The sequence below is a fragment of the Odocoileus virginianus genome, chromosome 26 (genome assembly GCF_023699985.2).
Source record: "Odocoileus virginianus isolate 20LAN1187 ecotype Illinois chromosome 26, Ovbor_1.2, whole genome shotgun sequence".
Taxonomy (NCBI): Eukaryota; Metazoa; Chordata; class Mammalia; order Artiodactyla; family Cervidae; genus Odocoileus; species Odocoileus virginianus.
The window spans coordinates 17,645,116-17,670,434 of NC_069699.1; the positions used below are offsets into that span (position 1 = coordinate 17,645,116).

The 25,319-nt window shown below is 37.2% G+C and overlaps 1 non-coding gene across 1 annotated transcript; it reads left to right on the forward strand.

Moving 5' to 3' along the window:
- Positions 1 to 22,176: 22,176 nt before the first annotated feature.
- On the forward strand, positions 22,177 to 22,248 carry TRNAC-ACA (transfer RNA cysteine (anticodon ACA)). Its single transcript has one exon. It is a non-coding gene; the product is annotated as a tRNA-Cys (tRNA).
- The last annotated feature ends 3,071 nt before the right edge of the window (positions 22,249 to 25,319 follow it).

Genomic DNA, 25,319 nt, shown 5'->3' on the forward strand with positions numbered 1-25,319 from the left:
GCTCCTGTTTAATGGACATGAGTTGAGCAAACGCCGGGAGATGGTAAAGGACCAAGAAGCTTGGCGTGCTACAGTCCATAGGGTCACAAAGAGTCAGACATGACTGAGCAACTGAATGACAAAATATTATCACATAAATGAGAAAAGCCACTATAATAACAAACATACAAAAATGATGTATACTATGAGTTCAGTATTAGGTGGACGTCCCTAACTCTATGAAAGGGCTATTGAGTGTGTGTAGTCATTTCAGTCGTGTCCGACTCCTTGTGACCCTATGAACTGTAGCCTGTCAGGTTGCTCTGTCCATGGGATTTTCCAGGCAAGAATACAGGAGCAGGTTGCCATTTCCTTTTCCAGGGGATCTTCCTGACTCAGGGATCAAACCCGCGTCTCCTGCATTGCAGGAGGGTTCTTTACCACTCAGCCAACTGGGAGGCCCAGCAAGGGCAATTATTACCAAGATCTTTTTCAGATGAAACACCTGAGGAAGAGAGAGATTTAGCATTTTAGTGAAGTCCCACTCCTAGTCCCTGGCAAAACAAACAGTACCTGTTTTTAAAACTGTGCTCTTACTTTGCAAATTATTTGTACAAATAATTTTTTTAAATATTTTGAAAGCTCTTTCTCTTTTATTTCTAGCACCCAGGGCTGCATTTCTTAGTCTGAAGATTCCTCCAGTGACAAATAAAGGAAAAGGAAATTCAAGCAAGCTGCCACTGCTGATGCCACTGAAATGTCAAACTACGAACTTCTCCTCCCTGTCTCTCTGCAAATCCCTCATCTCCCAACATCATTTTTCTTCTTGACCTCTTTTCTTTAAATGTGCCTTCCAGTCCCCCTATCCTCATACTCTTAGACTCAGAAACCTGTCATCGCTATTCACTAAAAAAATAGAGACCCCAAAATTTGCTGAGCTCCCCAAATGAGTATCCTTCGGAAAGAATAGAACCAAGACAGAGAACTGCACTTCTCTATACCCAAGAGAACTTTACTGCATCATCACAGGCATGAAAGGAGAAAAAGTCCCTCTTTGACAGCACCAAAACAATGAGTCATTCTGCCTCCCAAGATGAGACACAGGGGAATATGTGAATAGTATCTTGTCAGTGCGACTCAGTCCCCTGCATTCTGAAACCAAGTGTTGTGCTGATTCTAAATATTCACGAATCAGGCCTGCTGAGGTGTGTGAGGTAGATACAATAGCTCCTGAAGGAAACAGCTATCATTGTCCTTCACAAGTGAAGTGGTTTGCCAGCCCTGTCCTCAATTCAGAGGAGTGTAGAGTTTGACCCTCAGAAGTCAGCCCGCTAAAAAATCGGCATGCTTCTCTTCAAAATAAATGAATGAGGATCATGGATGTTCACTTATTTTTTATGATGAAATATTTTCCAGGAACTAAGAAATCTTAACTTCCTATGACCGATATATAACACCTTGTACACCACTGTGTTTGTAAAACTTACCTCCCACTTCCAGCATCACAGAGACCTATTCACAAAAGATAAAACTTTACTTTCTTAAGGCGAAATCCATCATCCTTTCTGTTACCCCTCCCTGTAGTTTGTCCTTAGTGTCTTATGATAAAACTATTTTCCTTAACCTTGAATGTAACAGGAGAAAGGTCAGTGTGCACTCTATGTACAAGCCAGACAAGTGTTGTTTGGATTCTATTTTCTGCATCCTCGTTTGATTTTCTAAATGTGTTTTGAGAATTAACAGAGAATTAACTGATCACTTGGCTACAGGGAGAACAATCTAATCAAATAATGAAGTGATCAGCTTTGTCCTGTTTCAAAGGGGCCACTTAATACCTGGACAAAACGTAAATGAGCTATTACTAAATTTACCTACCCTTCATTTTCTAAGGGTTTCCATTATTGTCATAGCTTGATTGTACAAACTGAACAGTACAAAATATTATCTTCCTGTTGAAAACTGGCTCATCAAGATCTCAGGTAAAAATTCAGAGATAGTTCACACACCCACTGCTTAGTACAATCATTTCTGAGATGGGTCCTCATGTCTGCTAGGCAGTGATTATAAACGACATAGGAAAGAGTGCCGATAAAATACAGTGGGGGCTGCCAAGACATTTGTCATGGAGTGCAACTGGATAACAAGAGGAAGTGATATACATTGAATACAAATAGAAACTAGCATGATCAAAACCAAACAGTGCAATGTACATAGAACAGATGGAGCTGACCAAGAAAGAGAGCCTCAGACAAATTAAGACATTGGGTGGGCTCCTCTTCTTTGTTTGAGGCTCACCATCTTCCATAAAGCAATGGATGTGTGTTGAACAGCATTAACATCCTTGCATTTAATCATGTGTAACTGATTTTTCAAACCTCTTGCTTCAAGCAAATTCCTTCCAAAATTTTATTTGCTTGTATTTAGCTTAGTTTTGTTTTTGCTTTTTTCATGGGTGGAGTTATTACAGTAGCAGATTAGAAAGGTAACATAGACTTTGTGTATGTGAATTTTATGGTTTTCAGGGTTTTCTTATTCATATGAGAGATAGTATGGCATGAGAAGGATGCAGATAGGGAGATGAGTTAATGATATGCTTAATGAACATACAGAAGTACTGTTGATTAGTCAGGTAAAGATGAACTTTCTAACTGTGACCTGACAGAGTTCTACCAAATGCCTGACTTGTTCAGTATGACCTTTTTTGCAAAGCTTATCAAATGGGAAAATACCGTAAATTTGGGAGAGAAACAAAGAGGTTAGATATAAGAATTAAAACCAAACCTTCCAAACTGGGACAAATGAGATGAATACCATAAGATAACATTTAACTGAGGGAGAATAAAAGGATATTAAGCTAGAAAAGTATAGTAGTGATATTATTAAATAGCTGCTAACATCAACTAAGCAAACACAAATGGATTAATTCTTATAACAAGACAGTGAGGTGAATATAGGGCTTATTATATCCCTACATTTCATGCATGCATTTTTGACAGCATATCTAGGAACTAACATGAAGAAAAATATTTCCTTAAAAGGCAAAGCTTATATGATGGTTTATCTAATTAAGAATGTACTTAGCAAAGTATCTTTTAAAGCACTGTACAATAACTGTGTAATCAAATCATTACCAAAGAAAAAGCAAAGACATTCCTATTTACTTGCCATTTGCTTTATTGAATTTATTTAGTTCAAAAACATCTGATATTATAAAACATGCCCTTTGTTGCAGTGATACCTGCAGAATTAATTATAAACTCTGAAGAAAGCAAGAATTCATAGGTCACATAAGCATGACTCCACCTTAAACCAATATGCCTAGGTATTTTTTCCTCGTGATATGGTTTCTTATCTGTACCAATAGGGCAGTGGAATTTTGTTTAGAGTTGTTAGTTCTGAAGTCACATTACCTAGGTTCAGGTTCAATATTTATGTGTACAAATTGTAGAACATTAAAAATATAGTATATATAAAAAAATAAAAAACAAAACATGCCCTTCATAAAATAACATTTTCTGATGTTTCCAAATAAAATGTTTAAAAACAAAGTTTTTCCTTTTGCCTTGAGGGCATTTATTTAACAATTCTGTGTGTGTGTGTGCTCAGTCACTCAGTCCTGTCCAATTCTTTGAGACCTTATGGATTGTAGCCCACCAGGTTCCTCTGTCCATGGAATTTTCCAGGCAATAAAACTGAAGTGGGTTTCCATTTCCTATTCCAGGGGATCTTTCCAGCCCAGGGATTGAACTCATGCTATGTCTCCTGCATCGGCAGGTAGATTCTTTACCACTGTGCCACCTGGAAAGCCCTTTAATAATTCTAATATTATGAAATATTTTGTATGTGTGCATCTGTATGTTGACCTAAAACTCAATATTTATTAGGAAATGTGAAATAAAATCTGGTGTCTAGAAACCAAGTACAGTTGTCTTGTTTGGGGAGAAAGCATCATTAGTGGATCCTGTCTGGGAAAATGTTAATCACCCACCTCTCAGTCACTGGCATAGAAATCACAAGTTGTTTTTTAATTCAGTTTACTTTTTCTATTATAGCCAAAATAGCAGGGGAGCTTTTCTGATCATCAACAAAAACCAGCAAGTCTCTTGTTTAAATATCTTTCCCTTTTTCTTTATAAATGAAACAAATGCCCTACGGGAGAATGTTAGCTCTTTGGTCATAAATCATGTCTTTCTCTTCCAGAAGCAACTTTATGTGAAGATGCAGCCAAATTTCACTCTGAATCCCGGGTGCTTACCAACGGTGGTGGTGACATTTTTTCCTGGAGGAAATTAAATTTGCCTTCACCTGGCCCTTCAGAATGATGCGTTTTCCCTCTCAGCAACTGGTGGTCCTGGCGCACCTCCAGCCCTGAAATAAGGTGATGCAGCACTATGACATACACACTGCACAGGGGAGCTTTGCACTGCTGGCCGGGGCTGCAAGAGAACTTGTGGATGGAATGTGGACAGAGTCCTTTCAGCAGGGGGCTGTTTTCACGGCTGCCTTGTTGACTGAGATGTGCTCTGAATTAAAGCTTTTTCTCATCGTGCTGCAACATGTCAAGGACTTCTGCCAGAGGGGAGAGACTGATCCAGATGGAATCGTGAGAGCAGTTCCGCCCCTTTCTGGCCGGCTAGCAGAGTGGACTCGGCATGACTGAGCTAGACCAAGAGATCAAACTGATACCAGTGAGAGTTCAGAGCTTTCTCTTTCCTAATGAGGTCACTGGCTCAGCCAAAACGTGTTTGTTTACAGAGAGGTGCCCTATTGCCCTATTTCCCTTCCAGTGTGAGGGGTTTGATGAGGTGGAATTCGTCTGCTGGAGTTCTTTCCTTGTTTCATCCAGCTCAACCACACCCAGCCTAAGCGCATCTTTGTGTGAAATAATGAGACCTCAGGGGAACTTGTACATTGCTTTCCTGCTTCTAAGTTTTTCCTCACAATAAATCCTGTTTTCTATTTATACCCCATGGCACTCCACTGTGCACAGCCATACCTACCCAATACTGCATAACAGCTTGACTTTCAGGGTTGTGAGCATTTTAAATTCATTCTACTGGTTGGCTTTACCAGCGACCTGGAAGTAAGCAATGGACACAAAAATCTCGCAAAACCCTTTGGGATGCTGAACAAGGGGAAAGTAGTTGAGGGCATGACTTGAATATTCTTCCCTCCTTTTTCTCTTTAGATCCTTCGTGAGTTCTTCCTTTTCCTAAGTGAAGGAATTGCAAAAAAAAAAAAAAAAATACAGTCCAGTTGGATTTAGAATTGGCCTGGGAAAAGAAGCCGAAAACAACCTCAATTCCTCTTCTTTCTTTTTTCTCCAGCCCTGAAGGGAGATAGCACATTCACCCAGAAATTTGGTCCTATATTTACAAACCCTTCATGTCCATTGCTAACTGAGTACTATCTACCTGATTCATGATTATAAAGGGCATATTTGTTTCTGCTCTTGGTCGATTGTTGGATGTCTCTCTCCAGTATTCATAGGATACCCCTTCTCATCTTGCCTCCATTGGTACCCATCTGTATATGAAGCAGATTTCAAACCTGTGATGAAAACCGATAACCTGCTAGGCAGTGGGGAAAGACACCAGATAGTATCAACAGTAGAAATACTGGCCAAAATTATGGATATTGTGGTTGGGAATTTAGGTTCTCTCTGCAGATATTTTGTTTTGATTTATTCTGCAAATATGTAGGAATTTTCATTACTTAAGATAAGATAGAGCTTTTACTCCAAGCCCGCTGGTTGCAAAGATAGCTGTGGCTCTGTAAATCAACACAGGATTATCTGCTTTCCTCATCAGGCTGTGAGTCTGAAACAAAATACCCTCGTCTTCACTAAAGGCAGTGCCAACAATTCATCTTAATTTTGTATACTTTAAGTCAGTTTTCCAAGGAAAATACACTGGAAAATATATGATATGAAGAGGAGTCATTACATAGCTAAAATCACGGAGATAAATTCTGCATATTTATTTGATTTATTTCCTTAGATGTTTATATTCTTTCATAAAAAGGTTTTATTTTGAGAAGTTCTGTATTCACACAAATAGCTAATCATTTGCTTCTAAATGGCTCTTCATATTTTCCAAACAAAACAAGTTCTATAAGAATGTAAATATATAAAGCATTATTTATATCCTACACATCAAGTTTAGATTATAGAATTTAGTAAAATTTAAAAATTTTAGTTGTATCATGTTAGTCAACAAATGTAGTAGACTGCTTGATTTTTTATGTCAAGGAACTTACTAAGAGAAGTAAAAACTGAGGTAAGCTTGACAGCTAAATTTGAACTTGGCTAATGTTCACAGAAATGTAAATTATTTAGATTCTTGAATAATTTTTCTGCTTCTCTATTTTTGAATCTGTTACAATTTAAATAATTTAGTAAGCCTGGATTAGATAAAATCTTAAATGCTTAAACATATATATTGGTTTGGATTTAAAGGGTGGAAATGAAACAAGTCAGTATGTAAAATTATGCATTTGAGGATCTTTTTATTAACCTTGGGAACAGAATGGTAAACAGATGCACATAAACAGGTTTTCTTATCATCTTTCTTGCTGTGGGCATTAGCTAACCACTGGTTCTTTACCACAGATAAGATATTATATTTGGAAGTGTTAATAGTCTCTATGAAACATTTTACATGACTACAGATATGGGCTAGGAATTGTCTACACTCTCTGAATTATACATTTAATTGTGATATATACAGAAAGATAAGAAGTAATAATGCATAAAAATTGCAACACTTTGCATTTATAGAGATATATGCATTATTCCATTTCAATTAGACAAGTACTGAAATTTACATATTGCCATTTACCAATCTTTAGAAAAGGAATCCAAAATAATAAAGAATAAAAATGAATAAATAGTTCAAAAGTTCTGAGTTCCTGGCAAACTTTAAACAACAGACTAACTCATTTCAACTAGCAACTGTAACTAACACTGAAAACATAACTTAATTTTTTTGTCCATGTGCAGCTAAATGTCACAGAGTTGGGTTTACATTTATTTACCAGTTCATTGTCCTGAGGATTTTATTTTCCTCATGACAATAAATTTTTACATAATAATGGTTAAATAGCCTCTGTCATGAACCATCTATTTATTTGAATCAGTCTTCCATTGTTTCATTCTCTTTCAACAAAAATAAACATTTAACAACCTTTTGGATATCTGGCACCCAATCCAACATAATCAAGCTGAGAACAAAATCTTTATCAGACAGAGTGGAAAGCTGAGCCAATATCCAGAGAATAAGCACAGTGTAGACAAATATTTAGAATAAGTCAGGTCTCAAATTTAAGCCTGACTATATATATAAATGTGTTCCTTTAGGACATTTTAAAATGATTTTTCACTCCACTGTAATAGTAAAAATCATGGATCAAGTAACGTAAGTATTGTAATAGATTTTTTCCCCCCTCCTTTAGAGATTTTTCTGCCAATGTAAGTTTTCCTATTAGTTACAATATGAAAAAATATCTTTAGTCTTTATCATCTGTTCTTGACAAATAATAGCTAATAGCTGCCACTTGCCACTCGATAAAGATGCTAAAAACCTCATATCATACAGGCACATATATACACAGATCAAAGATTATAGATTTGAGCTCATGTTGATAGCACAGAACATACAGATTCAAAAATTAGAAAGAGAGAGAGAGAAGGAAAGTATATTTGGCTATTTGGTCAGACTATGTGTGTGGAATATTGATGACAGAACATTTGACTCTTGCTTTAAGCGAGGCCTTCCTGTTGAAATATAGGATATATATAATTAAAGCATATTTAAAGAAATGGAAACTACAAAAACATGCATGGTTTTAATCAAAGTAGAGAAACATTACATTCTTCCAAAAAAGAAATTCTGTTGGTGGCCATGTAAACATAATTCTAATTTTGAATTTCATAACTGATCTTCATGTTTGACATCATTAACACTCAGGGCCTACTTATTTCTGTAATCAGAAAAACATTGAGTACTTTCTGAGTACAAGTTATTATTCTGGGAGAATAAAATATAATGAAAATCAGTCTCTCACCCTGTCTTGAGGAGGATCATGGCTACATGCAAAAAAACAGAAATTGAGCACAATGTGCTCAAGACTAATGTCCAAACCTAAACCTCAGAAGATAAGTTAACAAATTGTGATGTCAACAGATAGCATAGCAGTCGATACAAAACCATGTTTAAAAGGACACTGTTACCTTAAAATATTTCCAACTAAAATACAACATAAGAAACCACATTCACCTTAAAATATTTCCAACTAAAATACAACATAAGAAACCACATTCACAAAGCGATTCCAGTTCTATTAGATAAGTAGATAAATAGGTGAAGAAAATGAAGAAGGAAGGGAAGGGGGAAAAAAAGGAGAGAAAAGAGAAGAAAGAAAAAATAACTGGAAGGAAGGAAGCAATGTTAGCAATGTTTAACCTGTGAGATTATGTGGATTTTTACTTGTTCTTTGTACTTTACTATAATTATAAAACATTCAAGACATTCTTACAAAAGTAAATTAAATAATAAATTCTAGACAGGAATTGTTTACAATCTCTTTACCAAATATAAACAAAAATCAGTAGTTTCCTTTTTCATCTTTTGTCTTTTTTCTATATAAATTAATTCATGTTTATATATGTGAAAAAATTAAAATTAGAGCTTTACATTCTTCATTTTTATTTAACATAGAACTTGAGATTTGTTTTTTCCTTAGGATTTTGTTGTTGTTGTCTGCTTTTTCTGTATCTCTTTCCTATCACCTCCATTTCCACACCATCCCTACCAAACAGCCTAACAGTTGGGATGAGGTCTTCATTCCACACCATTCACTCTCCTAATACAGACATCTATTTGTGTTTGTGAAGTATGCACAAACACTTGCCTATTTTCACATTTTTACTCAGCTCCCCTTTTTTGGACATTATTTTTGATCAAAAGATAAACTCATTAAATTTATAATCACAAAAAAATATTTATTGAGCTTCTACTGTACACTGGAAACTCAGGTAGCCCTGGGGCCACAGCATGAACAAAAGAGTGATGAGTCTAAGCCAGGATGGTACTTCCTAGGCTCCACTGCATGAACGAACCACAATTTACTCAGCAATTCTCTAAATTCATGAATATTTACTTCTTCCCTAATTTTCCCCCCTTGATTTGCCCTTATACCCAGTAGTGGACTAAACATCGTTTTACACACACAGAATTTTGTATTCTTGTATTCTCCATGCCTTACTTTATAGTGACTCTATGTCATTTACTTACTCAGAAATACCAATTATCACTCTTTTTAAAGATGCAATTGCAGAGCATACTAGAGCTATTAGGAATGCGTTATAGGACCTCTAAGGAAGTAACTAAAAAAAAAAATGTACAGGTTTTGAGGTCATTAGGTTCCTATCTGCAAATGGTACCAAACATAACGATTTACTGTCAGTCAAAGTACAGGCAGCATTAAGCCTAAAGGAGACAACATCCACCCAGGCGCAACAAAGGGCAAGGCACTGACTGAGCAGGAGGAGAAAGCAGTAGCAGGTAACAAGCTCCAATATTAAAATATAGACAATATTTTAAATATATATGATATTTTGTTGTTGTTTAGTCGCTAAGTCATGCCCAACTCTTTTGCAACCTCAGGACTATAGCCCACCAGGCTCCCCCATTCATGGAATTTCCTAGGCAAGAATACTGGAGTGGGTTGCCATTTCCTGCTCCAGGGGATATTTTGACCCAGGGATCGAACCCTTGTGTCTCCTACACGGACATTCAGGTTCTTTAATGTTGAGCCAGTGGGGAAGCCCTTCTATGCTGTACCACTGTTAAACTGAAGATATATTTCAAGAACGTCTTACACTGTCCAGATCTGCTCCGCAGCCAGCTGAATGCCACCAAGTGACGTCATCTGATACCATAGGAGCGCAAGTCACCTAGCCCTGCCTTGACCCACTGACTCATAAGATTTAGTAAAATTGGTTGTTTTGAATCACTGAGTCTTTGAGCAGTTTAAATAGTCCTTATATATGCTTGTGGTGTATGAGTTGGGCAATCATGGAAAATATTATTCAATTCTATCAAAAAAGCATCTGCCATCCATTGCATCATTTTGACATTTTATTAAGTAATTTTTTAAATCATGACTATCAAAGAGGGAGAAAGAATGCAATTAATGCAGCTTCCCTACTAAGTGCTAGGTACTTTATTAGTCTTTTTCATTTTATACTCTTATTTAATTATTACCCACTATACTATCATGTTATAATCATGATTATAATCATGTGTTATAATCATGATTACCATTTTACAAGTAAGGAAACAGGATCCCAGAGGTTAAGTAATGGTGAAAAAAGCAACAGAATTGAGATTTAAAATTAGGTTTTAATTTCAATACCCTGTCCCTCAAACTACATCTCCTAAGAAAGTTTCTCAAACACTTGGGTAAGAGAGATAGCAAAAATACTTCCCCAGCAAAAGAAATAACAACATGGTGCATGGCATTGTGGATAGCCATGCATATTTGCTCTTTGGTGAGTGTTACTATGTCTCATGTATAAATCTCATTACCTCTCTCATTGTCCATAACACATACCAACTGATACGTACACGTGTGTGTGGTCACTTCAGTTGCATCCAACTCTCTGTGATCCTATGGACCGTAACCCACCAGGCTCCTCTGTCCAAAGGATTCTCCAGGCAAGAATACTGGAATGGGTTGCCATGCCCTCCTCCAGGGGATCTTCCCAACCCAAGGATTGAACCCACATCTCTTATGTCTCCTGTATTTGCAGGCAGGGCTTCCCTTGTGGCTCAGCTGGTAAAGAATCTGCCTGCAATGCAGGAGACCTGGGTTCGATCCCTGGGTTGGGAAGATTCCCTGGAGAAGGGAAAGGCTACCCACTCCAGTATTCTGGCCTGGAAAATTCCATACAGTCCATGGGGTCACAAAGAGTTGGACACGACTGAGCGACTTTCACTTCACTTCACTTGTTTACATTAGCACCACCTGGGAAGCCCACTTGATATGCATAAAGCTTAATTTAACCTTTAAACTTCTCTGTCAAGACTTATAATTCCTTGGAATGTTTATCACTGCTACCAATGGAATGGTCACAGTGAAGACTTCTACATAAAAGAGATGCATTTCATATTTACATTAAATAAACTAATCACACAAATATGTGTAAACCTAGAGCAGACTCAGCTCCTTCTGCAAATACAAAGAGACCAGGTTATGTAACTTCTCAAGCCACACGCAACAGGAAGCTTCCAGAACTCCTTCTCCCAAGTTTTTTTTTAATCCTCTAAAATCTTGCAGAAATCTTCCAGATATTTAGATGAAAATAAATAAAATGCAAGAGATGGATAGGTGGGACTTGCACTTTTCTCACATTTCATGAGAAGAGAAGCATTCACACTTTGATATAAATCCCTGAAAGTAGGAAACTTTACTCAGAATAGTCATTAAATCTCTGTAGAGGAAAAATCCCTGACACATGTTATGGGTACAGGTTGAGATCTTTGTAAATCATTGCATTCAATAATGCTCCAAATCACCTTTTTACTAATGAAATGATAGCAGGGGTGGGCCATAAAAGGGGAGAGGTCAGTTAGAATCGATGACTAGACAAATATATATAATACAAACTTCATTCTTAGCAAGACTGTAAAGGCCTTCCATGATGGGATTTCCCAGTGCCTCATGTATACGTGAAAACAGGAATGTTAAACCCAGGACACCCTCCAGTCTACTGCTGTTCACTCCCCTCTCCACAGGAAATGGGTTGTTAGTTTGTTGAGTCTGGGGCCCTTTCTGCCAGAACCTCTGCAGTATTTAGCACAGAACCTGGCACAAAAGAGATAAACGATGCTTGGTTGAATGCACTAGAAACAGCAATAAATCAGACAAAATTTATAATTCAATAACTTGAGATACTCCTGAAATGTCCCAGGTAAATACAATATGTGTCATTTTAGGATATTACCTCTTAATAATTTCACCAAAATAAGATGAAGAGCTAGTGATAGTAGAACATCTATGCCTGATAAAAATTTTATTTGATTGAATGTTTTCTTTTATTGAAAAGGAGATGTAGTGTTTTTAAAAATGAAAAATTATTAATGTAACTTCATGTAAAGTTTACAGTCTATTTCATAGTATAACCCATGATTTGTTTTAATTTAACAATTTCACTTTTCAATATACACAAATGATTTAACAACCCCTTACAACACAAAATTTTAATTATGATTGGCTCTTCAAGGTTTTTAGAAGAAGTAATATATTTCCACAGGGAGATGTTTACTCAGGCTCTGATATCAGTGAGTATCAGGAGGTGGGAAGTTGAGATCTACAGAAGTCAATATTAGAAGTACAGCATTAGCAGTTGAAATCGAGAGGAGTGAGGAGTGCCCTCATGGAAGATGATGGGCACCAGCATGGGGCTAGACTGTGCAGGCACTGGCTTGGTCTGGCCAGTGTGACTGACTAGCACACAGCCTTAGTATTTTAGAGGGAAATGACTAAGTCACTGTTAAAGTTGGAGATAATAAAACAGTTTAGGCTCTATGGTCTTACATTAGCTTTACTCTTTTATGTTACCTACCTCTTTGAGTATTTAAGTCTAAAATTTCTGGTTTAAAATCCCCCACAAATGAACTCATTACATGAATATGCTTAGCAAGCTGAAAAATGCTCATAGTTTGTCTAGGCAAGGCAAACTTCTAGGCATGGTGGGGAAATAGGACAAAATAAAAGGTACAGTCAGGAAACAGCATCATTACATCACTGTAACAACTACAAATTGGAAATGCTGGCTAAAAGCACAATATATAGATGACAGTTATGAGGGACATCACAAAACTATGCAATATAAATAACTCTACAATATACATAATTGGATAATAAATCCAAATCTGTGTTAATGTTAAATTCAGAAAGCAAAATAATCCAAATGCAAAATAAATAGTTCAAAGTGAAAGAAAAGGCTCATACTGGTGAAATGTTAAGAGAATCAATGATGTGTTTAAGAAAATGCTAAAATGCATTTCAAAACAAGTATTTCATAGAGTAGACTATTCATATAAATAGTTAGACATGTGATAGTTAAATACTTTTAGTAGCAAGCGGTTAATGGGAAATGTAGACTAGTATAATGAAAAGAGAGAGAGCAATAAATAAAGATAGAGATGAGAGAGGGACATTATTAGCTTGTGTAAATAAAATACCAAAAAACTCTCCCTTCAGGTACGGCTTGATCAAGAAACTAAACCAATGTTATCAAAGCCAAACCCTATTTCTACTCATCTCTCTGAACAGCTTGTCTCTTTACTGGTTTCATCTTCAGATATAATTTTCATCTCATGAAGGCAAGATGTTAAGATAAATTAAGAGTTTCAGGTTTATGTTTTCAAAATTTCAAGTTCAGGGATCAAGAAAGTAATCTCTTTCTCAAAAGTTCCATAATTGGCTTTGACAAATTCTGATTTTACCTTTCTCTGGCATATCAAACATTGAGAACTGGGGCTGTGATGCTCTGACGGCCTAAGCCTGAATTACACAGTACCCAGGAATTGGTGGCAGGGTCAACCATGAGAATAAAAACTGCATTGGCTGAAAGCTGAATGCAATGAGTTCCCCAACAACCATTCCTTTTACTGTTACTAGAAAAAGAAAAGAAGGATGCTTAGTAGCAATTCAAAGACATCACTGCCATTAAATTTTACAAAGCCTTGAATATTATCACAGAGAAGTTGTGGGTTTTGTCCTGTATTTAATAGCAAACAAGGAGAAGATGGGCACTATAATAAAAGGTGAATTAAAGAGAATGAATCAAATAGCAACTAGAAGATTGTATCACAGACAAATTCATTGGATGCTCTTTCTAGCAATTCTGATCACACTCCATAAAAAAAAAAAGATGGCAAATTATGGAGAATAAATACTGCATAAAACAATATCTTTGACATATCACTCCTGACAAGACTAAGCCAAATGTTATGGAGATAAGTAACTCTAGAATAAAATATTAAACCAATTTCTCTTATTTGGTTTTGATTTAAAGGTGCACTAAGCAAAATGATTTATCTTCTGTCCAGAAATAATAAATCAAATAATTTTAATGGAGTAAAAGAGAAAAATGGAAGATTCAGGGGAATCAGTTATTTGTCAAAATGTAAACTTAAGCAATAATATTCCAAATTCTCTCCTCATTGGCTGATTTCATTACATTCTGTCAAGCTGAAAAAAAAAATCAACACAACAAAGCAAATCTCTGTCACAAAAATTGGGCATTATGATACCAGGAATTAATGGAGGGATAGAATAATTGTAGCACATAAGAGAGAAACATAGTTCAATACGGACTCAACTTCTACACTGAAAAAAAGCTCAGAGGGGAAAGGAAAATGAATGTTTTCAACTTTGTATCTAACAGAGTTTACCTATTTTTCTTCGAGTCACATATTATGGAAGAGGCTCAGAAATATTTTCGATGCATGAGTTAATAAAAGAGGATGACAAGCTACCTAAGGTGGGGTGGGGGTGGAGGGAGGAAGTGGCACAATACTGCTGACTGTTGAAATTCAACATACTGGATCTAGAGAATGTTATGAATTTCTTCTTATTGCTTCCTTTGCTTATATGGGAAGGCATCAAGGGCCTTCCCATTCACTGTATCTGCCTTAGACAGTTTTTCCATTCTACCACAAGGTTTCTGATCTCCCTCAAGACTCAAGCTGACTTCTTTAGCCTTCTCCCCTGACTGAATATCAATGTGGAGAATATTTTTTATTCAAATTTCTGCTAAATGGGGGAAAACAGATCATAGACTCAGAAATTTTATGTTAATTTTTGGTGAAAATACTGTTTTTTTCATTGTTGTTTCATGGGTGAATGCTAAATTTCTAGAAGACTAAAAATAATAATCATCATAAATGTTAAAGCCAAACAGCATCTGCTAAAGTTATAGCAGCAACACCAAGAAATCACAGAAGTGTCTCAGGATCAAAAAGAGGAGAATGCTACAAGGAAAAAGCACAATCAAGCATGCTGAGTTTCTCTGAGAGAGTCAGCAAGAATAGTGTGATCCTTATAACTGATCACATGAAGGTCGTTGGATTTTGACAAAAGGAATTCCAATAAAGTGTGGGGCAAAAGTCCTATTTTAACTCCTATTATTTAGGAGTAAATGGAAGTGAAGAACTTGATACATTTTAGAGAGAATTATTTCTGGAAGTTCAGCTTTAAATGAAGGCTGAAAAAATAGTGCAAATACGGAAGAGAGATATAAGGTCAAGAGGAGGATCTATTCTCTTTGAGTTGATGTTGGTTGTTTATTGTTGCCTTTGTTTAGATGGGGGAGGTAGAAGTCTTTGTATTCTGATGGGAATAATCCAGGAGAACAAGGGAAGATTCAGAGACAGAATATATAAGCTGAGAAGTAAAGTCTTCTAAGGGGTTTTAACTGGTGATAGAAGAAAAAGTGAACACAATGAGGGGAAGTTTGGGGACTTGGTGGAAACATATGGAAAGCAACAGAAGATTTATTTTGTTACTGAAACCATATAAGGGAAGCTGATAAGCTAAGGGTGAGGAATGGGGAAGAAGAAGGAGTTAAAGATAACTACATTTTTAAGTGGTAAAACCACCATGAATAAAGAGAGAGCACCAAGATTCATTCTTGAAGAGGTAATAATCTTTTAGTGTATTTAGTTAGCAATGCCTGAGTGACATCTAGGTACAGTTAGCCAAGTTTTCAGAAATGAAATATGACAATGTGAGAGAATTATCAGGACTAAACATTCAGATTTGTGATTATCCAGGCAGAGATAATAGTTAAAGTCAAAGGATTAGATGACACAGACAAAGAAGGTAAGGAAAGAATAGAAAAGATGAGCAAGAACAGAGCCTTTGGGAAATTTCTGTACTTATGGAATAGAAGCAAGAAATTGTTTCAAAGGAGATAGAATAGTGGTGCCTAAGAACCAAAGAATTGGTTTGTGGACCTAGGAACACATAGAATTGTGATGTGACAGAGAAACCAAACAGTACTGTCCAAAGGCTAAAGAAATGCAGAGGGAAATACCAGCTAGGTAATACCACTGGATTTAGCAGGTGGGGGGTCATTTAAAAAAACTCAGTAGATTGATATGAGTAATATGCCCAACTCCACAAATTAAGCAATGTTTGAAAGGAAGTAATGGTTGTCAATTTCTTTTGAAAAGTTTGACCTTGGAGAGAATGGGAGAGCTAAACTAGTAATTTGAAATGGTGGCAGAATCAAGAAACTTAATTTTTAATGGGAGTGAAACACAATAACATAATTACAGGATGAAATGAAATGTCATTTCAGGGGAAAGACAGAAATTGAAAACATCAATAAGAATGAAGATAATGGATAAAGTGAGCCTTCCTTCCTTTCCAACAAAACATGCTTTGGCCCCATCTTACCTGCAAAACTCTTCTCAGAACCTTCCCCCTGTTGTGAAAAAATGGGGCACAAGAGGATGGTCGTATCTAAGGTCTCTAATGAGTATCTTGGACACGCTGCCAAGGTGGCTTCATGCAAAAAAAAATTCAAGAGCAAACTATAATAAAGTGAAAACAAGTTTATTTAGAGAGATGCACACTCCAGAATGTGGGCCAAACCCAGAAGGCAAGAGAGGCCTAAAATGGGGTGGTAGTTATTTTTACAGGTGGTGTAATTTTATAGGGTAATGAGTGGGAGGAATATTCTAACTATCTGAGAGAAGAGCTGGGGATTCCTTGAACTGAAACAACCACTCACATTTTTTGCCATTTATGATTGGTCTTGGAACTGTCATGTTGTCTGTGGGTGTTATTTAGCATACGCTTACTCCTTGCAAGGAAAGCTATGAGCCACCTAGATAGCACAGTAAAATGCAGAGACATTACTTTGCCAACAAAGGTCCGTCTAGTCAAGGCTATGGTCTTTCCAGTGGCCATTTATGGATGTTAGGGTTGGACTGTGAAGAAAGCTGAGCACTGAAAAATTGATGCTTTTGAACTGTGGTGTTGGAGAAGACTCTTGAGAGTCCCTTGGACTGCAAGAAGATCCAACCAGTCCATCCTAAAGGAGATCAGCAAAACAGAAAAAGAGACACAGATGTACAGAACAGACTTTTGGACTCTGTGGGAGAAGGCGAGGGTGGGATGTTTCGAGAGAACAGCATGTATATTATCTACAGTGAAACAGATCACCAGCCCAGGTGGGATGCATGAGACAAGTGCTCGGGCCTGGTGCACTGGGAAGACCCAGAGGAATCGGGTGGACAGGGAGGTGGGAGGGGTATCGGGATGGGGAATAAATGTAACTCCATGGCTGATTCATGTCAATGTATGACAAAACCCACTGCAATGTTGTTAAGTAATTAGCCACCAACTAATAAAAATAAATGAAAAAATAAAAAATAAAAATAAATAAAAAGCACAACTAAATCTCAAAAAAATAAATAAATAAATAAATAAAGGAGATCAGTCCTGGGTGTTCATTGGAAGGACTGATGCTGAAGCTGAAACTCCAATACTTTGGCCACCTCATGCGAAGAGTTGACTCCCTGGAAAAGACCCTGATGCTGGGAGGGACTGGGGGCAGGAGGAGAAGGGGATGACAGAGGATGAGATGGCTGGATGGCATCACCGCCTTGATAGACATGAGTTTGAGTAAATTCTGGGAGTTGGTGATGAACAGGGAGGCCTGGCATGCTGTGATAATTCATGGGGTCGCAAAGAGTCAGACACAACTGAGCGACTGAACTGAACTGAACGTTTTAGGGTGACAAAGAATGAAATGGTTGGATGGCATCACTGATTCAACGGACATGAACTTGGGCAAACTCCAGGAGACAGTGAGGGACAGGGATGCCTGGCATGCTGCAGTCCATGGGGTCGAGAAGAGTCAGACATGACTTAGAGACTAAACAACAACAATGTATTATAATGAACATATAATGAGGCTCAAGATTTACTGGAAGTCAAATCTTCCAATATCTTGGACCTAGTAGGTTCTAACTGGTTTTTGTGGTATCCTGTTCTTAATGGTTGTATCATTCTTTTAATGGTTGTACCCTGCCCCTTTCCTTCCTGTCTCACCCCCAACATCTAATGACTCGTTGATACCCCTAATTTCCTCCAAGTCAGGATGAGATTTAGGACATATTTGCATGCTAGTCCCAGCCTGATGATCTTCATGCCTCAGGTTTCATTTCAAGTATTTCCTTCTGTAAAAGATTTTTTTTCCTACAACACTCTCTGAAATAGTCTGCCCGGGAGTCATACCCTATCACAGCACATCATTCATTTTCTTGAGAGAACTTATCAAAATAAGAAACCATCTTTCTTTCTTGGTTATCTCCAAGCTTTATGAGAGAGAATCTGTTCCAAACAGCAGTGCAATTTGTTTGGCATTATAATAAGCAATAAATCAACATTTGTGGAATAAAGGTAGAGAAATGGAACTTATAAAACTAAAGAAGGAGTTCTCTTTAGAAAAAAGAGGAACGTTTTCTTTCCATGAGAAAATTGATAGCTGTAATTGTTAGAAATTTTGCGGTAGATAGGAGCAATTGTAAAGCAACTCTATTTGATACGGTAGGAGACAAGGTTATCTGTTAAAATAATATCCCAAATTCACGGGGCTTTTTTGATTTGCCAGTTACTGTGTTCAGTACTTTTCAGCAATATCCCACTTAATCTTCACAACAGCCCCGTGGGTGGCCCATTGTTCTCCACATCTTGCAGTTAAGGCAGAGAAGAGGAGATGCAGCCAGAGTCACCCAGCAAGAAAGACACAGGACGGAATCCAGGCTTATCCTAAATCTCTCCCTCTTACCCATGACGATACACTGTCATGTGTGAGGAGAATCCGATCAGACTTGGAGACGTAGGCAGCAGAAAACCTTAGGCACCGCTGCACAGCAGAATGTTTCCAGAGTCACGACTGAGTTGAGATAAATGACAGATTTTGAGTGGCTGTCCTAGGGAAGGGCCATAAACTGGGGCTCTGTTTCCCAGAGCTCCCTTCCCTGTGAAGTGCTAGTCACAGAGAGACACTGTATATGAGACGTGGAAGGCGGGAGAGAAGCCTCGGCTGGGTCTTTATCAGCCTGCCAGTGAGAGTAAGGCACCCACACATGCTTAGCTCCACGCTCGCCGCCTTGGCCTGAGGCCGGCATGGGGGCCACGGCCCAGTTTCCCTCAGCCCAGTGCCGCCAGCACCCTCAGCTTCTGCCGGAGCTCCCTCTCCAAATGCCAAGCTGCCAGGTACAGCCGCTGAGGCACCAACCAAGCCCGCAGCTCCTCCCGCATCACGTCTCCTCCTCCCGCGTTTCCAGCTCCTGGGCTAGTGAGTGTTGCTCTTCATGACTCAGAAAACCGGCCTCTCCTGCAGGCCGCCCGCAGGTCTGGGGGCGAGGCTTTGATGGTGGTGAGAGAGGCAGCAGGAGCCAGCTCCCCTCCCTGTGGGTGCCACGCTGTCTTTCCTCGCTCCACTTTCCTTCTGTTCTGCCAGCTTCAGCCCCAGCAGGAGACACAGAAGCAACAGGGATACCTGGACTGTTTGGCCAGCACCACAATGGCCCACGTCACAGCCCTATAAGAGATCCCATATTCTATATCATTCTTAGCACTTTTGCTTCTTATTTTGTATCATGCCTAACATTCTTGCTTCTCAGCTAGTAGCTTTCAGGACAAAAAGGGCCCAGTTGTTGGAAGAAAGCATGAAGCCAGCTGGCACTTGTGCTACTATCCAGCACTGATCTAAAAAATATAAGTAATAAATAAAGAAATAAAAAATCAAATGATGGACAAGCCCTGCGAAGGAATTTGACATATAAGAACAGTTGAAGGGCAAAGTGAGTTAAGGAATTCTGTATACATTTCTTCGTAGCCCTGTGTAGTGTGAGCTGCTTTGTTATACAACATCTTTTCTGAGAAGTCCACCCTGATTTTCTAGACCGTGTTAGATATTTCTCCTTGCATTGTCCCTGAAATCCTAATACATTGAACTCAAACTGAACATTTACTCCTCTGAAGCTGACACCTTTTATTTCTCTAGCACCTATCCTAGAATCTCAGAAAGAAAGGAGGAAGGGTTGTATGGCAATTCTATCTCAATAAAACTGGGAAAAAATAAGGAAGGAAGTGGGAAGGTGGGGAGTTCTTTTTGTTAGTTTGTTTGTTTCCCAGTCCTTTCATATCATCTTGCAGAATATCACACACCTGTAGGTACTCAGTAAATTATTTGTACTAAAGTACATATGTCCAGAAATTACAGTGCAATGAGGTCTTGCCACATATCTCATAGCTATCTTTGCTTTATGTTATTACTTTCCACAGGGTACTCTGATCACAGTACACTCTTTAAAGTACTTTGTTGTTTTACAAACTTTCTTCTCAAATGTTTTCTAATCCTAATTGAAAAACAAAGTCAATTATGTGTAACTCATTTAATTAACTTGGCCATGAAAATGAAGTGAATAAACAGCAGAAAAAAATAAATATGCTATAAAAGGAGATTTAAGTATATATTTTGTATCAATACAAAGCAAATATAATAAACTTTGTGTAGATTAGTAATACATGAAAAGCAAGGCATCTGCAAATATCATTAATGTCTTAAGTAAAATGAGGAAATCATTTATTATAGCAAACAGTTTATATGAGGACATATAATAACAAGACTCCAAAATGTGAAAATATTATAATTCTGCTTTACTGTTACAAATTCATGGCCATCTTTACATGCTGTTTTAGTCGAGTTAAGCAAAAACAAATAGCCTAGGTGAGTCTTTAATATTATTTGTGTGTGTATATATATAGAACCATGGACTTCCCTGGTGGCTCAGCCAGCAAAGAATCCACCAACAATGCAGGGGGGGGGACCTGGGCTTGAACCCTGGGTAGGGAAGATCCCCTGGAGAAGGAAATGGCAACCCACTCTAATATTTTTGCCTGGGAAATCCCATGAACAGAGGAGTCTGGCAGGCTATAGTCCATGGGGTCACAAAGAGTTGGACACGACTGAGTGACTTCACTTCCTTATATATATATATAAATATATATATTATTTTAAATAAAAAATATTTTTATAAAAATATTTTTATAAAATAAAATTTTATAAAATTCATATGTTTTTATAAATATATATAATACATAATGAACCAAAAATTAATAAATATCTGAAGCATACAATTAAAAGATAATATATAGCATTGAGAATCTCAACCACATACATTTACTAAATACATATTGTCAAACACATAATATGTTATTTAAAAGCCCCAAATTATGCACAGTATCTTCTCCCCAGTTTAAATCCAAATGCCACAAATGATAGATATTTAATGGTAGGACTAACCATAAAACAAAAGATATACAGCTTGTCAGACAAATTGAATTGAACCTACTAATGTAACTTGGAATAGAAAAGTGGACAGGTTTATGTGGATTTAAAAAACACAAGGGAGAATATATACCAGAGAGATGACTCTCAGGTGGAACCACAAAAAGGCACCAAACAAAAATGAGCATCTATGAATAGAAGACTGATGGAAACTTCTCAGGATAGTTGCCTGGAGAGTTATCTGTAGGTTGCCTTATGGATGGCCCTGCATAACTAGGGAGACACTTCTTTTCTCTGCCTATAGAATTGGTTCCTAGTCAGTGATTTAAACAGAATGTGCTTTAAGCAGAGTAAGTTATTTTCCTGGGAGGCAGCTACTCTGTGGATGCTGAAGCTGTTGAGAGAAAAGTGAGTCACAATAACTTGAAATCTACAAGAGATATTCAAAGAGAAATGAAGGGAATTCCAACTTTGGCGGGGGGAGGGTAAAACATGTGAAAGTACTTTACTTATGAAGAAGATACTTCTTACTTGGGTAATTATATGAGTTCTAAGCAAATCCTCCTATTCCAAAGGAAAACACCGTTAAAAAAAAAAAAATCCTGACAATGGGTCAGGTTTTCCACTTACATAGAAACCATAGCAACTTACTTACCCATTCAGTGAAACAGTATGTTAGGTAAACAGACACAGCTGCCTAAAACAAACTTTCACTAATTTTCCATAAAAATATATATAAATGAACCATATATATAATGTATATTATATATATATATATATAAAATATATATATATATATATATATATAAACTTCCCTGGTGGCTCAGATGGTAAAGCGTCTGCCTACAATGCGGGAGACCCAGGTTCAATCCCTGGGTTGGGAAGATCTCCTGGAGAAGTAAATGGCAACCCACTCCAGTATTATTACCTAGAAAATCCCATGGACAGTGGAGCCTGATAGGCTATAGTCCATGGGGTCGCAAAGAGTCAGACATGACTGAGTGACTTCACTTCACTTATATATAAAAATATATATATTATTTTTAAATAAATTTTTTTATAAAATAAAGTTTTATAAAATTCATATAATTTTTTAAAATATATAATGAACCAAAAATTAATAAATATCTGAGGCACACAATTAAAAGATGATATAAATCATTAATATAAGAAGAAACATACAATGCAACAAACAGAAAGGAACTTAAGATTCTAATTTATATCTTCAGCATGATCAAGATGATGTGGTCTAAGTGAAAAAAAAAAAAGCATATTACCATGAAATTGAATAATTCAGACAACTAGATACAGTCTTTGAAATTAAAAATATGTTCTTGTAAGTGATTTATTCTTCTAGCTATGATAGTATAGCTTATATTATATCATATGAACTCTCAAAATGTAAATTACCACAAAAGAGGTACAGAAATGAATCTTCGTGAAAACATGGAAAAGGTGCTATATAGCAGCCAATGTATGAGAGGCTATAATCTAGAAACGAGGAAAACTCACTAAGTTGAACCCAAAGTTCTGTACACTGCTTTCCCCTTTGGGGGCATTTACTTATTTTTGGTACATGGATGAGAAACAGGAAAATGGATAGCTTCTAAGAGGCAAGAAACTGTAAAAAATTTTGTAAAGTACTCCAGGGCAAGGAGACAAAAAATTGGAGTTTAGAGACATGAAGGGCTTTATTACAGAGAAGGTGGAACAAAGAAGTTAGTCCAAAATATGTCACATAATTTCATATTTAGGCATTTGCTTATATTTAAGGTGCACAGGGCAAAACAGTAAGAAATCATGCAGAAAGTAGCTATCCAAATTAGTGAACTTTTTGGCAGACCCAAAGTACTGGACACAGAGAAACCGAAACTCAGTATTTATCATGAAGGAGAATCCTAGTGAATATTACATGCTCACATTTGGAACACCTAGAGCAGAAATTCCCAAGCCCCGGGCTGCAGACCTGTACAGGTCCACAGTCTGTTAGGTACCAGGCCACACAGCAGAAGGTGAGCGGCAGGCAGGCCAGCCACTTGCCCATTCATCTGTTGCTTCCCATCACTCACAATGCTGCCTGAACCATACATCTATCGATGGAAAACCTGTCTTTCACAAAACTGGTCCCTGGTGCCAAAAAGGTTGAGGACTGCTGAACTAGAGGATTACATCATCAGATTAAAAGACTAGCAAACAGTCTCCAGTTTTTAGTTGGGTTCAGGTAATCTATTCATGTACTATTTGCCAAATAATAGAGTAAATTCTCTCTAGAAGAATTAAAAAACCATCCATATCCTCTATCATTTCTATATGAATACTGGCATTTAATAAAAAATTGCCAGGCATACAAACTAACTCAATGAATGTGTGTGTGTATACACACACACACACACACACACACACTGATGAATGAATGAATGCACATATATGCATACAAAGATGAATGAATGTGAGAATGAATGAAGAGGGGAAAAGAGTGAACACAAATGGAAATGCAAATAATATACACACTGTAGCTATCAGGCTTAATTAAAATAACTCATCATTTCAAGAGGTAATTCACTGTGAATCAGATCTATATGAAAGGATTCAAGTGGAAATTGTAGAAATAAGACTAAACCAAGTTAAAACAAGAACTTAGTATATCAATTTACCTACTGATAGCAGAAGGAATAAGTGAACTTAAAAATAAATTGCCAGTATATATCCAGACTTGACATGGAAAGCAAAAAAGATGGAAGACACATGAAAGAATGTAAGAGATTTATGAGACATAGTGAATACATTTAACATACATGTAATTTGAGTCTCAGAGAAGGCAGAGGAGAAAGCATGGTAAAGAAACACTTAAGATAATGGCTATGATTTTTCAAGGCTGATCAAATGCATCAACCCACAGATTGAAAAAATGCTAGAACCCAAGTAGACAGAATAAACAGAAAGTAAATGACAATAAGGCATGTCACATTAATATTTTAAAATTGTTTAAAATTAAAGAAGCACTCTCTAATAGAAACAAATAAAACAATATCTATAACTTTTTAAGAAGTAAAAAAAAAAACTGAGAGTTGACTTTTCAACATACAAATGGAAGCTAGAAGACAACAAATCATCATCTTTGATTGAAAGAAAAGACTTGTCAATTCCAAAACACATATTTATGAAATAATAACATTATTAAGCAACGAAAAACAAAGACTGCTTTTCTTCATTAATCTTATTTTAAAGTGTCTCATGAAAAAGAAAATTATTCCATCTGGAAAACCAGAAATAGAGAAGGGAATAAATAATGATTGAAAATAAGTGAAAGTGAAGTCGCTCAGTTGTGTCCGACTCTTTGTGACCCCATAGACTGTAGCCTACCACGCTCCTCCGTCCATGGGATTTGCCAGGCAAGAGTACTGGAGTAGGTTGCCATTTCCTTCTCCAGAGGATCTTCCCGACCCAGGGATCGAACCCAGGTCTCCCACATTGTAGGCAGATGCTTTACTGTCTGAGCCACCAGTGATTGAAAGATACTATTATGTTCAGTTCAGTTCAGTTCTGTTGCTCAGTCCAGTCTGACTCTTTGAGACCCATGGACTGTAGCATGTCAGGTTTCTCTGTCCTTCACCAACTCCTAGAATTTACTTAAACTCATTTCCATTGAGTTGGTGATGCCATCCAACCATCTCATCCTCTTCCCCTTCTCCTCCAGCCTTCAATCTTTCCCAGCATCAGGGTCTTTTTAAATGAGTCAATTCTTCGCATCAGGTGGCCAAAGTATTAGAGTTTCAGCTTCAGCAACAGTCCTTCAAATGAATATTCAGGACTGATTTCCTTTAAGATGGACTGGTTAGATTTCCTTGCAGTCCAAGGGACTCTCAAGAGTTTTCTCCAACACCACAGTTCAAAAGCATTAATTCTTTGGCACTCAGTTTTCTTTATATACCATTATTATGTGGGTAAATCTAAA